Source organism: Myotis nattereri (assembly GCF_964212035.1).
Source record: "Myotis nattereri genome assembly, chromosome: 3".
NCBI lineage: Eukaryota > Metazoa > Chordata > Mammalia > Chiroptera > Vespertilionidae > Myotis > Myotis nattereri.
The window spans coordinates 124,360,029-124,384,332 of record NC_138077.1 but is presented as its reverse complement, the minus strand read 5'-3'; positions in this window follow the sequence as shown (position 1 = coordinate 124,384,332).

Here is a 24,304-nt window from a genome sequence, read left to right as displayed (position 1 = left end):
TCATCACCCTAAGTCAACCTTCATCCAGGTTTGTGTATGTGCTCTCTATCATGTCCGTATGATGAAATCGCCTAATGATACATTTCTCAGAATGTACCCCAGCATTAAGTGACACATAACTGTATTTGTCTTATTTTTATTTTTTCCCTGCTATATTTTGTAGTTTTCTGCATGTATATCTTTATCCTTAGTTATTCCATGCTTTTTATATTGTAAACTAGTGACCTGGTGCACAAAATTCGTGCACATTAAAAGGGAATTAATTAAAGGAAATATTTTAATATTGCTATTTGCCCTTTCTCTATAATAGAAGTGTCAGAGATGAAAGAAAATTAGTAAAATGTATATAAAAATCTTCCTCCTATCAGAGACTGGGGCACGCCACAGGAACCAGAGTCAAGTCCTCACCCACCCACGTGCACCTCGAAATCGTGCGAGACCCAGACCTGGCCAGCCTCACCCCCAATTGGGTGAGATCCAGACCCGGCAGGCCCCACCCCCATTGGGATGTGGCCTTAGGTCGCCTGGCCCAGGGCCAGGGCAGAAGGTGCGACCTGAGGTCCCCCAACCTGGACCAGGGGGCATGCCTTGAGGTCTCCTGGCCAGGGCCAGGGGGCATGGTCTGAGGTCCCCCATCAAGCTCCACCAGGTGGGGGCTGCAGCCTCAGGTCCCCCAGCCTAGCGCCGGGGTGGGGTGTGCAGCCTGAGGTCTCCCGGGCTGGGTCAGGGCAGGGGGCATACCTTGAGGTCCCTGTCAAGCCCTGCTGGGTGGCAGGTGCAGCCTAAGGTCCCACGTAAAGCCCCACCAGGTGGGGAGGGGGGCACAGCCTCAGGTCCCCTGGCCCAGGCCGGGGCAGGGAGCATGCCATGAGGTCCCTGTCAAGCCCTGCTGGGTGGGGGGCGTGGCCTGAGGTCCCCTGTCAAGGCCCACCAGGCAGGGGGTGCAGCCTCAGGTCCCCTTCCCTGGCCCAGTGCCACTCAGCCTCAGGTCCCTGCTGATTGCTCGTTAAGGCTCATTGTGGGACCTCAGCCTCCGCTGTGGGTGCAGCCATCTTGTGTTACAAGATCCCCGCCTCAGCTGTGGGCACAGCCATCATGTTATGGCATGACAGTCAATTTGCATATTCCATCTTTATTAGATAAGATGGTAGAGTTTTTTGGAAAAATTTTATTCTCCTATTGTTTATTGCTGTCTGTATAAATGCTATTGATTTTTCCCCTAGTGTTCTTGAGGTATAATTGACATACAACACTGTGTGAGTTTAAGGTATACAATATGATAATTTGATGCATATATTTACTGTGATATGTTTAACTCAGTAAGTTTTGTTAACAAATCCTCGATCTCACGTAATTACCATGTTGTTGTTATGGTGAGAACGTTAAAGCTCTACTATGATAGCAACTTTCAAGTAGTCAATCCAGTAATGCTTAACTACAGTCATTAGATCCCTGGAATCTATTTAAGTTGTAACTGAAAGTTTGAGGTCTTTTGTGGTTCTGTATGCATTTTAGGATTTTTTTTTTCTTTCTGTGAAAAATGCCAAAACAATTTTGATAGGGATTGCATTAAATCTATAGATGGCTTTGGGCATAGACATTTAACAATATTAACTCTTCCAATACATGAACATGAGATATCTTTTCATTTATTTGTGTCTTCTTTAAATTCTTTCCTCAAAGTCTTATAGTGTTTTTTTTTAATAATAGATTTTTCATTTCCTTGGTTAAATTTATTCCTAAGTATTTTATTGTTTTTAATGCTATTGTAAATGATATTTTTTTCTTATTTCTTTCTCAGATAGTTTATTGTTAATAATACTATTGATTTTTAAATTTTGACTCTGTATCTTGCAACTTTGCTAAGTGTACTTATTAGTTTTAGTAATTCTACTAGCTTTTTAAAAAATATATATATTTTATTGATTTTTTTACAGAGAGGAGGAGAGAGGGATAGAAAGTTAGAAACATCGATGAGAGAGAAACATTGATCAGCTGCCTCCTGCACACTCCCTACTGGTTATGTGCCCACAACCAAGCTACATGCCCTTGACTGGAATTGAACCTGGGACCCTCGAGTCCGCAGTCCGATGCTCTATCCACTGAGCCAAACCGGTTAGGGCTCTACTAGCTTTTTAATATATTCCTTAGGATTTTCTATGTAGATACTGATGTTTACAAATTAATAACTTTTCTTTTTCTTTTCCAATATGTACGACTTACATTGCTTTTTTCTTGTCATATTGCACTGGCTATGACTCTCAGTTTAATGGTAAATAGAAGTGGTGAGAGTGAATATCCGTTCCCTGTTACAGATCTTAGGGGAAAAGCAGTCTTTCACCAGTAAGGACAATGTTACATGTAAATGTTTATAGATGCTCTTTTCAGACTAAAGAATTTCCATTTTGTTGAGAGTTTTTATCATAAATGAGTGTTAAATTTTGTCAATGCTTTTTCTGTGTTTATTGAGATTGTCATAAGGTTTATCTCTTTATCCTGTTAATATGACAAACTATATTGATTGCTTTTCAAATGTTAAATTAACCTGAAGTCCTGGATGAATTCCACTTGAACATGTATTATTTTTTATAAATATTATTTTTGGTTTGTTTTGCCAATATTTTCTTAAGAATTTTTGCCTTATGTTTATAAAGAATACTAGCCACCATTTTATTTTCTTAGAATGTCTTTTTTTTTTAGTACCAGGGCAATGGTGGGATCATAACATGAGATGGAAATATTTTTTCTCCTCTGTTTTCTGTAAGTGTTTGTGTAAGATTGATATCATTTCTTTCTTGTATATTTGGTAGAATTTATTGGAGAAGCTGTCTGGACCTGGATTTTTATTTGTGTGAAGGCTTTAAATTATAATTCCATTTCTTTAATAGATATAGGCTTACACATAGTTTTTATTTCTCCTTCTTTTATTTATTCTAATCTGAATCTTTTAAGGTATATGACCATTAATCTAACCTGTGAAATTGATTGGCATATGGTTGTACATATCCTTACCATAAGGTATTCTTTTAATATTTGTAGGATCTGTGGTGATGTTTTCCCTTTTACTTCTGATATTGGTAATTTGTGTCTCCTTGGTCAGTCTAGTTAGAAGTTTATCAATTTCATTGATCTTCTAAAAAATCAGCTTTGGGTTTTATTGATTTTCTCTATTGTTTGCCATTTTATGTTTTTATAACTGAAAATAGTAGTCATAGTTTATCTTTTGTTTCAGCAGTGAACAATATTAAATAGTCATAATAATTTTAATATTAACTCAAAAACATGCAATAAAAATTATTATGCAACCCTATTTGGAGGATGAGCAAAGTAGAAGAGGGGAGATAGTTTATAGAAACTATATTATAATTTTCATAAGATGTTAATAATAGAATAAAATGAATTAATCAAATTGCAGAATAAGCACTGTTTGAAATGTGACAGTAAATACTGGGAGAAAGAGCTAAAGGAATTGAAAATAGTATTTAGAAAGTGAGACTGGAGAGTTAGGTAGGAGAGTGTCATTTTTTCATAATGAAGATTTTTTTTGTATTGAGTTTGAATTTTAAAATATATGCATGTATTATATTGTTAAAATAAAAATTAATTTAATATTTTAATATCAGGTTAAGAAAAAGCATGGCTGAGAAATAGCAAGATTGGAAAGGCCACTGGTCTTGATGCTGGGGTTCTGGATAAAGGCAAAAAAAATCAGTAAGTCTAGGGAAACAATTTAGAGTCCTGGGACAGAGTGCACACCTGGTCTCAAGGGATATGCCCCTGACGTTGAATATTGCTAAAAGAGGTCTTTTATTTTCATTAGCTAAAAAGTTCTGCATTTGTTTTTATTCTGATAGAATTATTATAAAGGTGAAGTTATAAAACCTGTTGTGATCAAGCTTATGATGGGCATATACATATATCCATAACATAATAGTTCTTTACAGTTTACAAAGAGAATTTTCATAGGATTTGCTCTGTTTAATCCTCATTTTTAGCCCTGCAAGTCCAGTATTCAAGTACATAATATCTTCACTTTGTAGCTGAGCTTAAGCTAAAAGGTTTGCCAGGGGGTGGATTCCAAACTCATTACTTCCACTAATCCTAATATATAAAAACCCAGGGTCTGTAACAACCGACTGAAGGCTCCACCAAACACTGGAAGTCACTCCTGCAGGCAGTGCTGTGTTACGTGGCAATCCAGCACTGACTGCTGCAGGTTTGGGCTCAGTGACCCAGCACTGACTGTGAGGGGGCTGTGGATCAGGCCCGGAGAGAGGCCCGGAGAGAAAGGCAGGGTCTGATCCGCAGCCTCTGTGGCAGCTGTTGATCAGTCATTGCCTCTCTCTTTTTCTACAAGCTTCGCCAGTAGCCACGCCTCTGTTTCTCTCTGAGCCACTGTTGATCAGCCCCACCTCTCTGATCAGGCCTGGGGATTGGCCTGGAGATGCTGACTGGCATAGAAACTGACCAATCAGAACCAAATCTGGGTGAACTGTGAAGAGCCAATGGCTGCCTAGGAGCTGGAGCTTTTGATGCTGACTGACATAGAAACCAACCAATCAGAACCTAATTGGCCAGCAGGGAAGGGCAGTTGGGGGCCAGATCAGGCCAGCAGGGGAGGGCAGTTAGGGGCAATCAGGCAGGCAGGCAGGCAGAGGTAATTAGGGGCAATTAGGCAGGCAGGCAGGTGAGCAGTTAGGAGCCAGTGATCCCAGATTGCGAGAGGGATGTCCGACTGCTGGTTTAGGCCTGATCACACAGGACATCCAGCAGTTGGACATCCCCCAAGGGGTCCCTGATTGGCGAGGGTGCAGGCTGGGCTGAGGGAACCCCCCCCTCCATGCACAAATTTTGTTCACTGGGCCACTAGACTATATATATAAAACCCTAATATGCAAATAGACTGAACAGCAGAACAACCGAACAACTGGTCACTATGATGTGCTCTGACTACCAGGGGATGCGTGTGGAACATGGGATGGTGGTCAGCCGCAGCAGGATGGTGGAGCAGGTGAGTGGAGGTGCCAGACCAAGGTGGGGTGCTGGTCGCTCTCATCAGAGCGAGCCTCTGGTGGTTACTAAAATTCTTTGCTCCTGCGTGCTGTGGTCTGCCTGGCGCTCACATCTGCTGCTGGTGCTGGAGTTGCTGCTTGCACCTGTTGCTGGTGCCCAGCACCAGCCCGGATCACTTGGCACTGTCAGTGGGTGTGAGCGGTGGCTGCTGGCCCCGATTGCTCCTGAGGTCTTCTCCATCTTCCCCTGCTCCTGAAGGGTGATTGGGGCAGCAGCCGCCACTTGCACCTGCTGACAGAGCCAGCCCCGTTCACACCCACTGCTGGCACCGGCCCCAATTGCTTCACGCTGTCAGTGGGGCCGGCGCTGTCAGCGTGTGGGAGTGGCAGCAATGGAAGTGGTGCTGCCGGCAGACAGGGGACCGGGGACCGCAGTGGGAGGGGCTGGGCAGGGATCCAGACCCACCCCTGAGCCCACTGCAGCCTCATGTTCCTTTTAAAGTGCACGAATTTATGCACTGGGCCCCTAGTAATTCCATAATATACATTGTCACATCACAAAACAATTCTAAGTACATTGATTCTAATTATCTGAATATTTTTATAACTATACTAGTAACCTGTTGTTTGAAATGCAGGCAGTAGGATGGGATATATACCAAATTTGGTTTGAATACAGACTGTACTGCAATTACTTGCTGGGTGATCTTGGGAACATTACTTATTTATCTGAGCCTCATTTTCTTCACCTGAAACAGGGTATTACTACTTTCTTCATAGATTAAGATTCAACTTACAAAAAATGCTTATTACAGTACCTGGAAATTAGTATGGACACAATAATTGCTTAATAGTATGATCATTTTCGTTAACTATAGAAACTATGAGATTATTTAATGATTCATGTTTTCTATATTGTCCGTGAGAACAGTAATACTGACTCACTATCAAAATGATGATATTAAGTTCTAGTGTAACACTCAGATTTTAAAAATTAGGTATGCAGATGTGAACATGAAAGTTAAACTGCAATTACTTTTTAAATTAATATACTTTTAAAGATCATCTTTCCAGTAGCACGAATCACTAAGAATCAGACTACCACTACCTAAATCCTGTTTTTGTAAAATAGTATAAACTGAAAGAAAAATGTGGGTAAATGTATAGTATATCAAGCAGTTAATGGTGGTCCTTTCTAAGGGCTGGGATCATGGTGGGCATTGAGTCCTATTATATTTATATTTCTAGTGCTTTTAAAAAATAATGAGTGGATACCACTTCTATAATCTGAAAAAAGAGTATGATTTAAAAATAATTACATGAAAAATAAACCTTTATCAAAAAAGTTTGACTTAACTTGCTCCATGGTGGTTCTTAGTGATCATTTCTTCCTAAATGCTCTGAAATCTTCCTCTTGGCTACTATCATCTGAAGGTCTCTAGTTCTAGAATTTCTGTGAGCACCAGGGGACTACTTGTGTCATAGAATTTCCATCTGGTTTCCATACAGGAGGTGTATTCTCTAGACCTTACAGTATACAGTAGTCAAAACAATTTAGTTTTAGGGAAAATTGGCTCATTCTAAAGGAGAGAGTTTACTGCTGGTCTTCCCAGCCATGAATATGACCTGCTGAGGACTTCCCTGCTGTCAAAATCATTCTAATTAAACATATTTATAAATAGAAATTAAAGTGATGTTGACTATATCACACTCCGAGATAACATTCAAGTTTTGCTTTTCAATTATTCCTAAAGTTATTTCTACAACCAATGCTGCATGTAACCTTTTCTCCCTTTCTGGCCCACAAAGGTCTATCCAAGGCTCCCTTCCTGCATTCCATCTGTCCACGTTTTTCTTTTGCCCTTTCTTTCTGGAGCGCCTGGTTCTTCAAAGATCTGGGAGGGGGTGGAGAGGAGGCTGGCTTGGCTTCAGCAGCTGCTCCAGCAACTTGGCTTCCTGCGTCCTCAGGCAGCCTCCCTTTCTCCAAGGGTTCTCTGGGTTTGGTGTCCAGCAGCTGCCAGAATTTCAAATGCTTTCAGATGTCACCTTATTGAGGTCTTAAAAGTGTCATCCTTTTCCAAACTGACAACCTGTCTCCCAAGAAAGATGTCTAGAGAATGTTAGTTCACCTACCAGTGATGCTCCCTCTGTTACTGACTGCTACTTGGGAGTGTAAAGAAAAAGCAGTCCAGGCACCAACGCCTCCCAAGGAAGTGTGCATTCATGTAAACAAAACCTGCCCCGGGCTGCTGCTTGGCTTTTATTTCAGGAATGACCAGGAGCTGACTGCTGGTCTGTCACAGCTTGCAACAACACAGGAGATCCTTGTCATTTCCTTGGTGAGCTTTCAATAGGTGAAGCACTTGAGCACTTATTGTCTGGCCTCAAGTTTACCACATTGACATAATATTTCATTTTGAACCTTTACAATCACTGGAATATAAAACTTAAAAAAAAAATGACTTCTGGGATGACTCCCCTTTTGAAAGAGTTAAGAAAGTTCAAAAAAGGATGTCACAGGTCATATTTTGAACACAGGGGAAGGTTGATGGATTATCTGATGACTCAGATTCTGGGAACTAGCTGAGCTTTTTTGATGGGTCATCTATCCATCATAGATGTGGATGGGCAACAAATCCTGTTCCTCAAAGTCTTCTAGGCCAAGTTCAGAGTAAAACTCACGTGTGCTTGGCATTTTGACCCTATTCAAAGTTGCTTTTTGAGAAGAGTTTTTGACCCTATACATAGGAAATCTTGTGGGCAAGCCTCTGTGATGAGATAGGATGTAGTTCAGGCTTTAATTTTTATAAGAAAACTATAACTTGGTCACTTCCTTCTGAATACCTAGAGCACATGGTTCTTCTTTCAACCTGCAAACTGAATCCTCACCCTCTGGCAGAGGTATAAAACCTGGTGGTTATGAGCATATAATTTGGAGTCAGACAGCCTGGAGTTGGAAATTCAGTTCTGCTACATACCACTGACAATGTTTAACATGTCTGTTTCTTTGTTTTTCCATTTGTAAAATGGGTATAATAGTATTTATCCACAGGGTGGTTGTGAGGATTAATGAAATAAGGTATGTTGAGCACTGGAGTGCTTGCTGATGAGTGGGACAAAGGAAGGTTTTAGAGGAAGCAGGTGTTTTGGTTGTTGTTTCTTTTTAGCTTTCTTAAGTGTTCAGCTCCTGCCAAATTCCAGTAAGAACACTGATGTTTGAGAATAATGATAATAACAGTTGCTAACATTTACTGGGCACTTATTATGTGCAAGGCCTTCCTTATTTACTCCTCACCACAAGCATCGGAGGAGAAGCCCAAAGCACATGCTATCCACTCATTCCTCTATGGTTGTCCCTGTGCCAGGTCATGAGATGAGCAAAAGGCTCCTTCCAGAGTAGGAAGTTTTTCACAGGCATTGATATAGCCTTATGTCTTCAACCTTATTGAGGGTCAATGTGAAGAATAGCCATGAGATAAGCATTGCTATTGAATATGGTACATTTCATTGTCCAGTGGCCTTTATAGAAACCACTAGAGGCCTGGTGCACAAAATTCGTGCACTCGGGGGGTCCCTTAGCCCAGCCTTCACCCTCTCCAGTTTGGGAGGCCTCAGGAGATGTCCAACTGCAGGCTTAGGCCCTCTCCCCCTGGGGAGCGGGCCTAAGCCTGCAGTCGGACATCCTTAGCACTGCCACTGCATTCATCAGCTGTGAGCCTGGCTTCTGGCTGAGCAGCACTCCCCCTGTGGGAAGATACTGACTCCTTTGTTGAGTGTCTGCCCCCTGGTGGTCAGTGTGCATCATAGCGACCGGTTGTTCTGCCATTGGGCTGAAACCAGCTCTCTGACATCCCCCAAGGGGTCCTGGATTGTGAGAGGGCACAGGCCAGGCTGAGGGACCCCACTGGTGTATGATTGGGGCCAGGGAGAGGTGTGGGAGGTTGGCCAGCCAGGGAGGGGCTGTGAGAGGGCTCCAGGGCATGTCTGGCCCATCTCGTATAGTCCTGATCAGCTGGACCCCAGCGGCAAGCTTACCTACCAGTTGGAGCATTTGTCCCCTGGTGGTCAGTGCACATCATAGCGAGTGGTTGAGTGGCCTTAGCATATTATTAGCATATTATGTTTTGATTGGTTGAATGACTGACTGGATGACTGGACACTTAGCATATTAGACTTTTATTATATAGGACTAGAGACCCAGTGCACAAAAATTTGTGCACTCGGGGGGGAGGGGGGTCCCTCAGCCCGGCCTGTGCCCTCTAGCAGTCTGGGACACCTTGGGAGATATCGACCTGCTGGCTTAGGCCCGCTCCCGGGTGGCAGAGGGCAGGCTCAATCCCTAGGTGCAGCCCCTGGTCGGGCTCAGAGCAGGGCTGATTGGGGCGTTGGGGTGCTGCCCCTGTCATGCACAGAACAGGGCGGATCGGGAGGTTGCGATACCACCCTCAGTCACGCTCAGGGTAGGGCCGACTGGGGGGTTGGGGCACCGCCCCCCGTCACACTCAAGGCAGGGTCGATGGGGAGGTTGCGGTGCCACCCCGTCACGCACAGAGCAGGGCCAATCAGGGGATTGGGGTGCTGCCCCTTGTCACTCACAGAGCAGGGCCCATCAGGGGGGTTGGGGCTCCCCCCTGTCACTCAGAGAGTAGGGCCGATAGGGGAGTTGGGGCGCTGCCCTCTATCACCCACAGAGCAGGGCTGATCAAGGGGTTGGTGCGCCACCACTGTTACACTCAGGGCAGGGCCGATGGGGAGGTTATGGCTCTACCCCGTCACACACAGAGCAGGGCCCGTGGGGGGGGGGCGGGTTGGGGTGCCGCACCCTGTCACACACAGAGCCGCAGGGTGATCAGGGGGTTTGGGCGCTGCCTCCTGTCATGCTGATCCCGGTGCTGGGAGGCCTCACGGCTCCACTGATCCCGGTGCTGGGAACATATTACCCTTTTACTATATAGGGTAGAGGCCTGGTGCACTGGTGGGGGCTGGCTGGTTTGCCCTGAAGGGTGTCCTGGATCAGGGTGGAGGTCCCCACCGGGGTGCCTGGCCAGCCTGGGTGAGGGGATGATGGCTGTTTGCAGCTGGTCACACACCCATCAGGGTGGCGGTCCCCACTGGGGTGCCTGGCCAGTCTGGGTGAGGGGCTGAGGGCTGTTTTCAGGCTGGGGGTGACTGAAGCTCCCAACCGCTCCTGTTTTCCTGTTTTTTTTTATTTATTTATTTATTTTTTTATTCTGGGCCAGCTTTAGCTTGAGGCTTGGCTCTAGGTTTCTGGCCTTTGCATACAATGTTGCGAATCTGCTGGCTGAAGCCCAGCGGTATTTGTTACAATGTTTGAAACTGCAGGCTCAGAGGCCTGCCGCTGAAGGCGGGGAACGTTGGTTTCCTCTGTCACTGAAGCAAGCAAGCCTCATGTTAATTTCAAGCTGCCTGGCTGCCGGCCGCCATCTTGGCTGACAGTTAATTTGCATATCTCGCTGATTAGCCAATGAAAAGGGTAGCGGTCATACGCCAATTACCATGTTTCTCTTTTATTAGTGTAGATATGTTATGAATTCCTCTGAGGACTAAGGAAAAAGTTGTTTCTCTTGATGTTTCTGTTTATCAGACAGATATCTGGGCTTAATGCCCAGAGATTCTGATTCAGTAAGTTTGGGTAGAGTGGGATAACTGTATTTTTAAAATGCTTTCTCTCTCTCTCTGTGAACCTTAGGCACAGCTAGGGTTAGAAGCTTTAGTGGGGGTCCTGAACTTTCTCTGTGAGTCCTGTTGTTTGGCATCATGGAGCTAAGATTTGTGCTCAGTTATAGCTTCCTGCTGTAGACGAAATGTTTGTGCCCTCCCAAAATTCATATGTTGAATTCTAAGCTGATGTGATGGTGTGAGGAGGTGGGGCCTTTGGGAGGTGATCAGGTCATGTTAGGGCCCTACCAAAAGAGGCCAACGGTTTCTCGATCCTTCACCATGTAAGGACGTGGTGAGAAGATGGCCATTTCTGAGCCAGGAAGCAGGCTCTCAGCAGACACTGGATCTGTCAGTGACTTGATCTTGGACTTATTACTCCCAGAACTGCAAGAAATACATTTCTGTTGTTTATAAGCCACCCAGTCAATGGCATTCTGTTATAGCAGCCTGAATGGCAAAAACACTTCCTTTTACCTAGTTTCTATGATAAATTTTTGTTCCCTTTTTATGCCTTGTTTCTTGTTCTTTTATTTACCTTCTTTTAATATTTTTATTGTTCACATATCATTTATTGTTAAGAGGCAGGCATAATCACATGGCTTGGTGAAATCCAGAAGGCATCCCCAAAGAGTGTGGTTTGGCCTGTGGGAAAGCTGCATCTTTGCATAGTCATGTAGGGAAACTTCCTTCTCCAGCTACAATGGTTTGTGCCTCCATGAAACCTTCCTTCCCTCTTTTCATGACCACATCTTTGCCAATGCCGTTTCTCTCACCTAGAATGTCCAACCTCTTTTTTCACTTACCAAAATTCTCCCAAGTCTCACACCCAGATTGTGGGACATCCTTGAATATGTGGCTTAGGTATGGGAACTTTGTTGCCGGTAGTCACTCCTTACTTTTGAGTAAAGTTGTAAAATGGTAAGTGTGAACCAAGGCTGAGAAGAGAATCATTTATGAGAAGAGAATCATTCCCAAATATTTAACATAACAGACTTGTGCCTTCTATTTGTTATTTTCTCTAGGACATATGAGAAGGGGTTATAAATAATTTATTCATTTATTAGGCCCCTATGTGAAGAGGGGGGTAAAGGACAAGGCAACCTTAGCCAGTGGGAGGAAATCAAGAGATCTCTCTAGACTAGGTCTCAGAGACAATGTTTGGAGATGTTTTTGGATGTCACAGCTTGGGGGGTGGTACTAGCATCTAGGCTTCTAGGGTGTAGAGGCCATAGACTCTGTCTAACATCCTACAATGCATAGACTCCTGCAACAAAGAACTGTCTGGACTGAATGTTAATAATGACAAGGTTGAGAAACCTTGCACTAGATAAACTTAGAAGTTACTGATTGAGACCCAGTTAAGAGAAGATTGCTAGTAAAGATTTATCTCAGGGGAAAAGAAAACGAAGCAGTAAATCTGATCCTCTTACCAGAAAATGAGTCAAAGGAAGCATTCAGCTCATTCGTTGCCAGCCCTTTTCTGCCTCTACAGCTGCTCATTCAGTACGAAGTGGACATTTTTAACTTTGACTCTGCACATAGCAATGCCAAACAAATGACTTCAGGGAAAGCATACCACTGAAGCATTGCCAAGTAGTATCGTCATCCCTTTAATTTGTTTAGTTTTTCCTTGGGTGCGGCAAGAGCTCCTACCTTCCCACGTGTGACAAGGTTAGAAAATTCTCCCTAGTATCCGTTTCTCTCTACAGGAAATGCAGTGTGCGTGGTCAAAGTTGGGGCAGGACAAAGGTGCATAATGAAACCTCGAGGGGATCCTGTAAACTTCTGTCAAAATTTTCCTTTCATAGGGTTGTGGTCTTGGCTGAACACAGGCTGTTGATGAGCCTTAACTATGGTTTTGCATGCTTATAATACGTTTATTTTAGGGGACCAGAGTTAGAGTTTGTTTTAACTTTATTTTGATGATTAATGTGTAAAATTTTTGTACATGTTATAATAATACAAGTGATTTGTATACTTATTTATGTATTAGTTGTACTGGTGAGCACGATTTTTAATCTATGAAAATTAATTGATTCAGCCAGTATTTATTCCCTGTCAACTATATACAGACATGAGACTAGGTACAATGTCATGGGAATTCATAGTCTGATTTGGGAGACAGCCAAGTAAAAAGCTAACTGCAGTAAATGTGCTAAGTGCAATGTTAGGGCAATTATACAATGACATGGGAGCACAGTGAGAGGTCCTGTAAGCTGAGACTTAAAGGTTAGTAGGAGTTAGTGATAAAAAGTGTATGGGGAAATAGAGGTGGGGAGTAGGAGATGATATTTCATTAAGTGTGACAAGCATGTGCAAAAGTTCACAAATTAAAAAAAAGAGTATGAAGAGTTTAGTGAATTTTAAGATGTTCAGCAGAGTCATTTTGAAGATATAGATTTAGTATTCTGGAGCATATGTAAGTAAAAAGTTTATTCATTGGACTGATTAACTAAAGACAGTATGGAAAACATGGCGAGAACAGGGCTTGAGGGAAACACAAAAAGGTGATGGGCAAAAGAATAGGAGCCAAGACTTGTACAACTTGGCAAGAGAAAGTAAAAAGACAAGCCGCAGGGGCTGGAAAATATTTGCAATACTAATATATAAAGAACTCTGACAAATCAATAAGGAAAAAAGAGCAACCCAATAAATAAAGGGACAAATAAATAAAAAAAAATTCATAAACAAATGACGAGATCCTCAACTTTGTTGGTAATCTGTGAAATGCTAGTCAGAACTACAAAAGATATTATTTCTCACTCCTCAGATGATAAAATTTAGAAAGTCTGACAATGCCAAATACTGGCCAGAATGTGGACCAGCGAGAACTCTGATGTGCTGCTGGTGGGGCTGTAATTCAGTGCAACCACTTTAGAAAAAGTTGGCATTAACTTAGTAAATATGAAGATGCATATTCTTACATGTTCAAGGGTGCCAGGAGGCATGTGTCAGTATCATTTATAGTAACAAAATACTGCAAATAACCAAAATATCTGTTAATAGTAGAATAGATAAATATACTTTTGTTTATTTGGACAATGAGATACCATAAAACAGTGAAAATTACAAACCACTACTCTATGTGTGTTATGAATGGAATTTGTTTCTGTAAAATTTGTGTTGAAGTCCTAACCCTTAGCATCTCAGAATGTGACTATATTTGGATATAATATATTTAAAGAGGTAATTAAGTTAAAATGAGGTCATTAGGGTGGGTCCTAATCCAATGATCTGTGTCCTTATAAAAAGAGGAAATTAGGATACAGACACATAAAGAAGGAAGACTATGTGAAGACATAGGAAGAAGATGGCCATCTATAAGCTAAGGAGAGAGGCCTTAGAAGAAACCAACCCTGTTGACACCTTGATCTTGGACTTCTAGCCTCCAGAATCATTAAAAAATAAACTTCTATTGTTTAAGCTGCTATCTGTGATATTTTATTATGACAGCCCTAGCAGACTAATACAGTGTATCAATATGAATGGATCTTAAAAAATATAAGGTTGGATGAAATTGCAAGCCACAGAACATATACAGTGTGATTCCACTTAGGTAGAGATAAACATAAACACACACACACACACACACACACACACACAATTCTTATATTCTGACACTCCCTTTAAAAGATGGATTTTAATTCCTGTTCTCTTGAATGTGGGTTGGACTTAATGACTCACTTGTAATGAATAGAATAAAGAATAATTATGTGATAGAGTGACTTTAAGAAAAATGCTCACCCAAGGACATGCTCATTGATTTTTTGAGAGAGGGGAAAAGGGAGAGAGAGAGAGAGAGAGATGAGGAGAGAGGAACATCGATCAGTTGCCTCCCAAATGTGCCCCACAGACTGGGTATCTAACCTGCAACCTAGGTATGTGACCTGACCAGAAATCAAGCCCATAGCCTTTTGATTTACAGTATAACACCTCAACCAAGTGAGCCATACCAGCCAGGGCTAGTGTGTGACTTTTGGTACTAGATCATAAAAGACAATGTGACTTTTTCCTTGCCTCCTCTTGGATCCCTTGCTCTGAAGGAAGCCAAGTGACATGTTCTAAGGACATTCAAGTAGTTCAATGAAGAGGTCCATGTGGCAAGGACTTGATGCCTCTTGCCAAAAGTCATGTGAATGTGTCATCTTGGAAATGTCTCCCCAGCCCCAGTCCAGCCTTCAGAATACTGAAGCCCTGACTGAAATCTTTACTGAAACCTCAGAAGAGATCTGGATACAGGACCATTCAATGAAGCTGCTCTCAAATTTCTAACCCCAAAACATGAGAAATGATGAAAATTTATCGTTTTAAGTTGTTAAGTTTTGGAATAATTTGTTACAAGCAATAGATAACTAATACAATATATTATAGAGAAAAAGCTAGGGAATGATAAACATAAATTTCAGTGTAATGATGACCTCTTTGGTGGAAGGCAGTGGATACAATTAGAGAGGGGAGCATAGAGATTTTAAAGATGCTGGTACAGGGGTGGTTAAAGGGGTCACTCTTTTTGGGACCTTCCCCATTCCAGAGCTGACTGGCAGGTGTCTCTGAGTTTCCATCAGCATGGCCCACACTGTTCACACTGCCCTGGTGATTCCCTGAGACCCAACCCCAACCCACCCAATTTGAAGCCCCATTCAAGCTGTTTGCAGAAGCTTTCCCATATGAATGACCTGTCCTAGCTCAGGCTTCAGACTTTTCTAAAAGCTCTCAAGCAAGCAAGCAGAAGCTGGCATCAGCAAGCCCCATACCTATCGCTAAGAGGCACCAGGCCTGGCACTAGCACCAGCCTGCCTTGCTTCACAGCTGGGCCTTGCCTGGGTACTTCCAAGCCCAATACAAGTAGCAGCCATTTGCAGATCTATTTGTAGCTTCTGCCAGGTAGTCCTAGGCAGTGGCTGACTTTGCACCTTCCAGGAAGCCCCAGAGCCAGTGAACCCAGTGGACAGCTTCAGACCATACAGGACTACAACTCTACACATCCACAAGTGACACACTTAAGGGGCAGACTCAGTGAGCACCAAAGCCCCACTGAAGAAAGCCCTGCTCCATGGGGATTCCTCCTGGTTACACCAACAGCAATCAATGGTCAACTACAACAAGACTGTGCACACAGCCCATGCAGGATGCACCTAGAGTGCCTGGCTCAGGTGACTGGAGAGGCTGAGCCACTGGGCCCCACAGGATACCTACTTCATGAGGTCACTCTACCAATTCCGGGAGACAGCAGTTCTGCCTAATTCATAGAAACAAGCACAGGGAAGCAGCCAACATGCAGACAAAGAAACATGTCACAAATGAAAGAAATGGAAGCAAGCAAACCACTGGATATAGAGTTCAAAACCATGGTTATAACGTTGCTCAAGGATCTTTTTTTTTTTTTTAAATATTTTTTATTGATTTTTTACAGAGAGGAAGGGAGAGGGATAGAGAGTTAGAAACATCGATGAGAGAGAAACATCGACCAGCTGCCTCCTGCACACCCCCCACTGGGGATGTGCCAGCAACCAAGGTACATGCCCCCGACTGGAATCGAACCTGGGACCCTTCAGTCCGCAGGCCGACGCTCTATCCACTGAGCCAAACCGGTTTGGCAACGTTGTTCAAGGATCTTAATGAGAGCTTCAAGGGACTTAGTGAGACTTTCAAGGATCTTAGTTAGAATGTCAAAGACATGAAAAAGAACCAGTCAGAAGTTAAGCATACACTAACTGAAATAAGGAATAATTTACAGGGATTCAACAGTAGAGGATTCCAGTAATCAAATCAATGATTTGGAATATGAGGAGGCAAAAAACACCTAATCAGAAGAGGGGAAAAAAATCCAAAAATTTGAAGATAGTGTAAGGAACCTCTGGAACAACTTCAAGCATATCAACATTTGCATTATGGGGGTGCCAGAAGGAGAAGAGAGCATGCAAGATATGAAAACCCATTTGAAGAAATAATGATAGAAAACTTCCCCTACCTAGTGAAAGAAATATTCTTACAAGTCCAGGAAATGCAGAGTCCCAAACAAGAGGAACCCAAAGAGGCCCATACCAAGACACATCATAATTAAAATGCCAAGGTTAAAGACAAAGAAAGAGTCTTAAAAGCAACAAGAAAAAAGAAGTTAGTTACCTACAAGGGAACACCCATATGACTGTCAGCTGATTTTTTAACAGAAACTTTGCAGGTCAGAAGGGAGTGGCAAGAAATTTTCAAAGTGATGAATAACAATGACCTACAATAAAGATTACTCTATCCAGCAAAGCTATCATTTAGAATTGAATGTCTGATAAAAAGCTTCACAGACAAGAAAAAGCTAAAGGAGTTCATCACCACCAAACCAGTATTATACAAAATATTGAAGGGTCTTCTTTAAAAAGAAGAGGAAAAAATTAAAGATAAAAAATATGAACAATAAAATGGCAATATATACATATCTATCAACAATTGAATCTAAAAATCAAAATAAATGGACAAGAAATCTAATGAACAAAATAAACTGATGAATAAGATAAAATCAGAGGCATGGAAACATGGAACAGACTGATGATTTTCAGCGGGAAGAGGGATGGGGTGGGAAGAGATTAACCAAAGGTCTTATATGCATATATGCATTACCTATAGACACAGACAATAGGGTGGTGAAGGCCTAGGGCAGGGTGGAATCTGGGGGAAAAAGAGGACATCTGTAATACTGTCAACAATATAAATTTTTAAAAGTTAAATTAAAAAATAAAGATGCTGGTAATGTTTTATTTATTTTTATTTGGGTAGCAAGCATATCTGTATTCACTTTATTATTAAAAAACTGTATTATCTGTGTTTATATACACATATACATTATATGAGTTTTGTATATGAGAGATATTATATTAAAATAACTGTGGACAGATAAACAGAAAGAAATTCAAGAATTAAGTTTCATGACAGCTAAGAAATGAATGAATATGGACATAGAGAACAGGTTATGGTGCCTGTGAAGTAGGGCTGACTAGCAAACTAGTAGGACTGTCAGACTGCACTGAGCATCCAGCTGAGTTTACAGACAGTGGAGGTGGAGTAGCAGCCACCTGTATCAGGATGAATGGCTTCCCTCTAGCTATGCCCAGTGGTGCAGATTAAGTCTGAAGAATGCACATCATAAATAGCTTTGAGGAGCAAAGTCTTGTCTTGGCCATCACACCCCAGCTCAAGTGTCAGAACTTCCACGAAGTTCCCATGGTCTGTCCCTCCCTTCACCCCAGCTAAGTGGATAATTTATTTTCTTGTGCCTTAACCAAAATAACAACAGCCCTGGCCAGTTTGTCTCAGTTGATTAGAGCATCAACCCATATACTGAAGGATTACGGGTTTGATTCCTAGTCAGGGCACACACCCAGGTTTCAGATTCAATCACCAGTTGGGGCATGTATGGGGGCAATAGATCAATATCCTTCTCTCACTATGATGTTTCTCTCTCTCTCTCTCTCTCTCTCTCTCTCTCTCTCCCGCTTCCTATTTATAATCAATGAAAAAGTATGTCCTCGGGTGAGGATTATAAACAAATAAATAAAAACAACAATGGTTAACACTTATAACACTCATCATGTACCAGAAGCACTATGATAATGCTTCTCATGTCTAATTATTTTTTTTTATCTTTACAGCACTCTGCGGAGTTAGTACTCTTTTATCCCTGTTTTACAAAAGATGTTACACAGTAGTCATGGGGAGGCCAGGAGCTGTTCAACTCTAAAGCACCAGGCACAACCATAACTTCATACAGCTTCTTAAATGGTGGTGGGTACATACAGAGATCCCAGATCCATGTGCAGTTGACAGCAATGATAAATTTACATTTTTATGGCCCTGCCAGACTGTGAGCTATCAGTGCTGGAAAGAGAAGTCCCCATAACTTCAGTGGGAATTGTAGCTGAGTCAGAAGAAAGGCTGCTGGAGTCCCAGGCATTCTGCTTAAAGGCCCACAATTGACTTACTTAGACTCACTAGCTCTGAGCTTCAGCACGTGGCAGCAAGTCAAAAGGCACCAGGGATATACAAGGAGGAACTGAATTTTCTGGCATTAGGGGAAGAGCTGAGGGACTATTTCTTCCAGACAGAAGTGCTGGAAGAGGCCACTGTTACTTTTCTGACCTCCCCACCCCCTACAGACCCAGCAGGCAGGTGCTATATCTGAGACTCCATCAACCGGGCTAACACTGTTTTTCCAGCCCTGATGATTCCCTGAGATCCAGCCCCTCCCACCTTGTAGGCCCACCCAAGCTGTTTCTAGTGGCTTTTCTATATGAATGGTTTATCTTGGCTCATACTTCAAGCTTTTCTAAAATCTCTCAAACAAGCAGCATCTGGCCTTGGCCTCCCCTATACCTCACTAAGTGGCCCCAGGACTGGCACTAGCATCAGCCAGCCTTGGTTAATAGCCTGGCCTCTTCTGGGTACCTTTAAGCCCAGCACAAGTAAAAGCCATGTGAAGACCTCTTTGTAGCCCTGGGCAGAAAACAGGTGGTGGCTGACCTTGGCCTGCACCTCCTGGGAGGCCCCAGAGCCATTGTACCTGGTGGACATCTTCAGACCACATCAAAGCACCACCCAACCACCTCCATAGGTGACACACTCAAAGGGTGAACTCAGCAAACACCAGAGCCCTACTGAAGTAAGTCCTGCTCCATGGGGTGGGCCCCTGTACAGTTGATCCTCCATAGTGGTCATAGCTGGTCCTTGCAGCCAATTAGTCTGGGGGTAAATCCCTCCCATTGATATGCCAACAGCAATCAATGCTCAATTACAGCAAGAGGATGCACACAGCCCACATTGGTAGGGTGCATCTGGAGTGCCCAATTAGGATGAATGGGGAGGCTCAACCAGTGTACCCTATAGGACACCTACAACTAAAGACCACTCTACCAAGCCTAGGAGAAGTAGTAGCTCTATCTTATACGTAGAAACAAACACAGGGAGACTGCCAAAATGAGGAGACAATGAAACATGTCCCAAATGAAGAAAAAAAAAACAGAACTAAACTCCAGAAAAAAACACTAAACAAAATGGAAAAAACCAATCTACTAGATGCAGAGTTCAAAACACTGGTTATATGTTCAATGAACTTAGAGGAAGAATAGATAAACTTAGTGGGAACTTCAACAAAGAGATAGGAAACATAAAAAAAGGAAGTAGAAAACAAAAAAGAACCAGTCAGAAAAGAAGACTACAAGAACTGATATGGAGAATACATTACAGGGAATCAGCAGTGGAGTAGATGAAACAGAGAATCACAGCAGAGATTTGGAAGATAAAGTAGCAGAAAACACCCAATCAGAACAGCAAAAAGAAAAAGGAAATTTAAAAAATGAGTATAGTATAAGGAGCCTTCAGGACAACTTCAAGCACACCAACATTCTCATCATGGGGGTGCCAGAAGGAGAAGAGAGAAAGCAAAAAATTGAAAACCTATGTAAAAAATAATGATAGAGAACTTCACTAACCTGGGAAGGAAATAGACATACAAGTCCAGGAAGCACAGAGTCCCTAACAAGATGAACTCAGAGAGTCCCACACCAAGACACATCATAATTAAAATACCAAAGGTTGCCCTGACTGGTTTGGCTCAGTGGATGGAGCATCGGCCTGAGGACTGAAGCGTCCCGGGTTCGATTCCAGTCAAGGGCATGTACCTTGGTTGTGGGCACATCCCCAGTAGGGGGTGTGCAGGAGGCAGCTGATTGATGTTTCTTTCTCATCGATGTTTCTAACTCTCTATTCCTCTCTCTTCCTCTCTGTAAAAAATCAATAAAATATATATTTAAAAAATAAATAAATAAAATACCAAAGGTTAAAGACAAAGAGAGAATCTTAAAAGCAGCAAGAAAAAAGCAGTCAGTTACCTATAAGGGAATTCCTTTAAGACTGTCAGCTGATTTCTCAATGGAAACTTTGCAGATAAAAGGGATTGGCATGTAATATTCAAACTGATGACAGCCAAGGACCTACAACCAAGATTATATACTCAGCAAAGCTATCATTTAGAATAGAAGATATATATATCTATATATATATCTATATATATATATCTATATATATATATATAGATATAGATATATATATATATATATATCTATATATATATATATATATAGATATATATATATATATATAGCTTCATAGACAAGAAAAAGCTAAAGGATTCATCACCATCAAACCAGTACTACATAAAATGATATGGGTCTTCTTTAAGAAGAAGATGAAAAAGATAAAATGCATGAACAATAAAATGGCGATAAATACATATCTATCAATATTTGAATTTAAAAAACAAAATAAACAAACAAGCAGAACAGAAACAGCCTTCCTGCTGTAGTTTGACAGCCTGTTTAATGCTGCTCTGCCTCTGTATCTATTTTTGTTCATCAGTTTATAATGGTCTTTATTGTCCATAAATGAGTGAGATCATGTGGTATTTTTCTTTCACTAACTGGCTTATTTCACTTAGCATAATGCTCTCCAGTTCCATCCATGCTGTTGCAAATGGTAAGAATTCCCTCTTTTTTACAGCAGCATAGTATTCCATTGTGTATATATACCACAGTTTTCTAATCCATTCATCCGTTGATGGGCACTTAGGTTGTTTCCAAATCTTAGCTATGGTAAATTGTGCTGCTATGAACATAGGGATGCATATATCCTTTCTGATTGGTGTTTCTGGTTTCTTGGGATATATTCCTAGCAGTGGGATCAATGGGTCAAATGGGAGTTCCATTTTTAACTTTTTGAGGAAACTCCATACTGTCTTCCACAATGGCTGCACCAGTCTGCATTCCCACCAGCAGTGCATGAGTGTTCCTTTTTCTCCACATCCTCTCCAGCACTTGTTTGTTGATTTGTTGATGATAGCTATTCTGACAGATGTGAGATGGTACCTCATTGTTGTTTTGATTTGCATCTCTCGGATGATTAGTGACTTTGAGCATGTTTTCATATGTCTCTTGGCTTTCTGAATGTCCTCTTTTGAAAAGTGTCTATTTAGGTTCTTTGATCATTTTTTGATTGGATTGTTGATCTTCCTCTTTTTTTTTTTAAGTTGTATGAGTTCCCTATAAATGTTGGAGATTAAACCCTTATCAGTGATAACATTGGCAAATATGTTCTCCCATGCAGTGGGCTTTCTTGATGTTTTGTTGATGGTTTCTTTTGCTGTGCAGAAGCTTTTTATTTTGATGTAGTCCCATGTGTTTATTTTCTCTTTAGTTTCCAATGCTCTGGGAGCTGTATTGGTGAAGAAATTGCTTCGGCATATGTCTGAGATTTTGTTGCCTTTGGATTTCTCTAGTATTTTTATGGTTTCCCATCTTAAATTTAAGTCCTTTATCCATTTTGAGTTTATTTTTGTGCATGGTATAAGTTGGTGGTCTAGTTTCATCTTTTTGCATGTATCTGTCCAATTTTCCCAGCGCCATTTATTGAAGAGACTGTCTGGACTCCATTGTATGTTCTTGCCTTCTTTGTCAAATATTAATTAAGCAAATTGGTTCGGGTCGATTTCTGGGTTCTCTATTCTCTTCCGTTGGTCTATATGTCTGTTCTTGTGCCAGTACCAGGCAGTTTTGAGAACAATGGCTTTGTAATACAGCTTGATATTTGGTATTGAGATCACACCTACTTTGTTATTCTTTCTCAGGATCGCTGCAGCTATTCGAGGTCCTCTTTTATTCCAGATGAATTTTTGGAGAATTCATTCTAGGTCTGTGAAATATTTCATTGGTATTTTAATGGGGAGTGCATTGAATTTGTAGATTGCTTTGGGTAGTATGGACATTTTAATGATGTTGATTCTACCAATCCATGAACATGGTATGTTCTTCCATCTGTTTATGTCTTCCTCTATCTCTTTTTTCAACGTCTTGTAGTTTTCTGAGTAGAGGTCTTTTACCTCTTTAGTTAAGTTTATTCCTAGGTATCTTAATTCTTTTTGGTGCGATGGTAAATGGGATTGCTTTTTTAGTCTCTCTTTCTGTAAGTTCATTATTGGTGTATAGAAATGCCATAGATTTCTTGGCATTAATTTTGTACCCTGCCACATTGCCAAATTCATTTATTAAGTCTAATAGTTTTTTGATGGAGTCTTTAGAGTTTTTTATGTACAATATCATGTCATCTGCAAATAAGGACAGTTTTATTACTTCATTCCCAATTTGGATGCTTTTCATTTCTTCTTGTCTAATCACAATGGCTAATATTTCCAGTCGAACAGGAGTGGTGAGAGTGGGCATCCCTGGCTTGTTCTTATTCTTAGAGGAAATGATTTTAGTTTTTGCCCATTGAGTATGATGTTGGCTGTGGCTTTCATGAATATGGCTTTTATTATGTTAAGGTATGATCCTTCTATTCTCACTTTGCTGAGAGTTTATATCAAAAATGGGTGTTGGATTTTGTCAAATGCTTTTTTTGCATCAATTGATATGACTATGTGGTTTTTATCTCTCAATTTGTTTATGTGATGTATTATGTTTATTGATTTGCAGATATTGTACCATCCTTGCATCCCTGGAATAAATCCTACTTGGTCATGGTATATGATCTTTCTGATGTACTGCTGGATCCGATTTGCTAGGATTTTGTTGAGGATTTTGGAATCTATGTTCATAAGGGATATTGGCCTGTAATTCTCTTTCATTGTGTTGTCTTTACCTGGTTTTGGTATTAGGGTGATGCTGGCTTCATAGAATGAGCTTGGAAGTGTTCCTTCCTCTTGAATTTTTTGGAATAGTCTGGAGAGGATAGGTTTTAGTTCTTCCTTGAATGTTTGCTAAAACTCCCCTGTGAAACCATCTGGCCCTGAGGTTTTGTTTGCTGGAAGCTTTTTGATGACTGCTTCAATTTCTTCCATAGTTATTGGCCTATTGAGATTTTCAGATTCTTCCTGATTGAGTTTTGGAAGGTTGTACTTTTCTAGGAATATGTCCATTTCCTCCAGGTTGTCCAGTTTGTTGGAATAGAGTTGTTCATAGTATTATTTAAACAATCCTTTGTATTTCTGTGGGGTCTATTGTTATTTCTCCCCTTTCATTTCTGACTTTGTTTATTTGGGTCCTCTCTTTTTGCTTCTTGGTGAGCCTGGCTAGAGGTTCATCAATCTTGTTTATCCTTTCAAAGAACTAGCTCTTGGTTTTGTTGATCTTTTGTACTGTTTTTTTTTTTTTTTTTTTGGTCTCTATGTCGTTCATCTCTGATCTTTATTATTTCCTTCCTTCTGCTTACACTGGGATTTTCTTGTTGCTCTCTTTCTAACTCTTTGAGTTGTAGGTTTAGGTAATTTATTACCATTGTTTCTTGTTTTTTGCAGTAGGCTTGTAGAGCTATGAACTTTCCTCTCAAGACTGCTTTCGCTGTGTCCCATAGGTTTTGGATTGTTGTGTTTTCATTGTCGTTTGTTGCCATGATGTTTTTTATTTCTTCTTTGATCTCTCTGGTAACCCAGTCATTGTTTAATAGCATACTATTTAGTCTCCATGTGTTTGATTTTTTTTGGATTGTTTTTATTGTAGTTGATTTCCAGTTTTATGCCATTGTGATCTGAGAAGATGCTTGATATGATTTCAATCTTCTTGAATTTGAAGAAACTT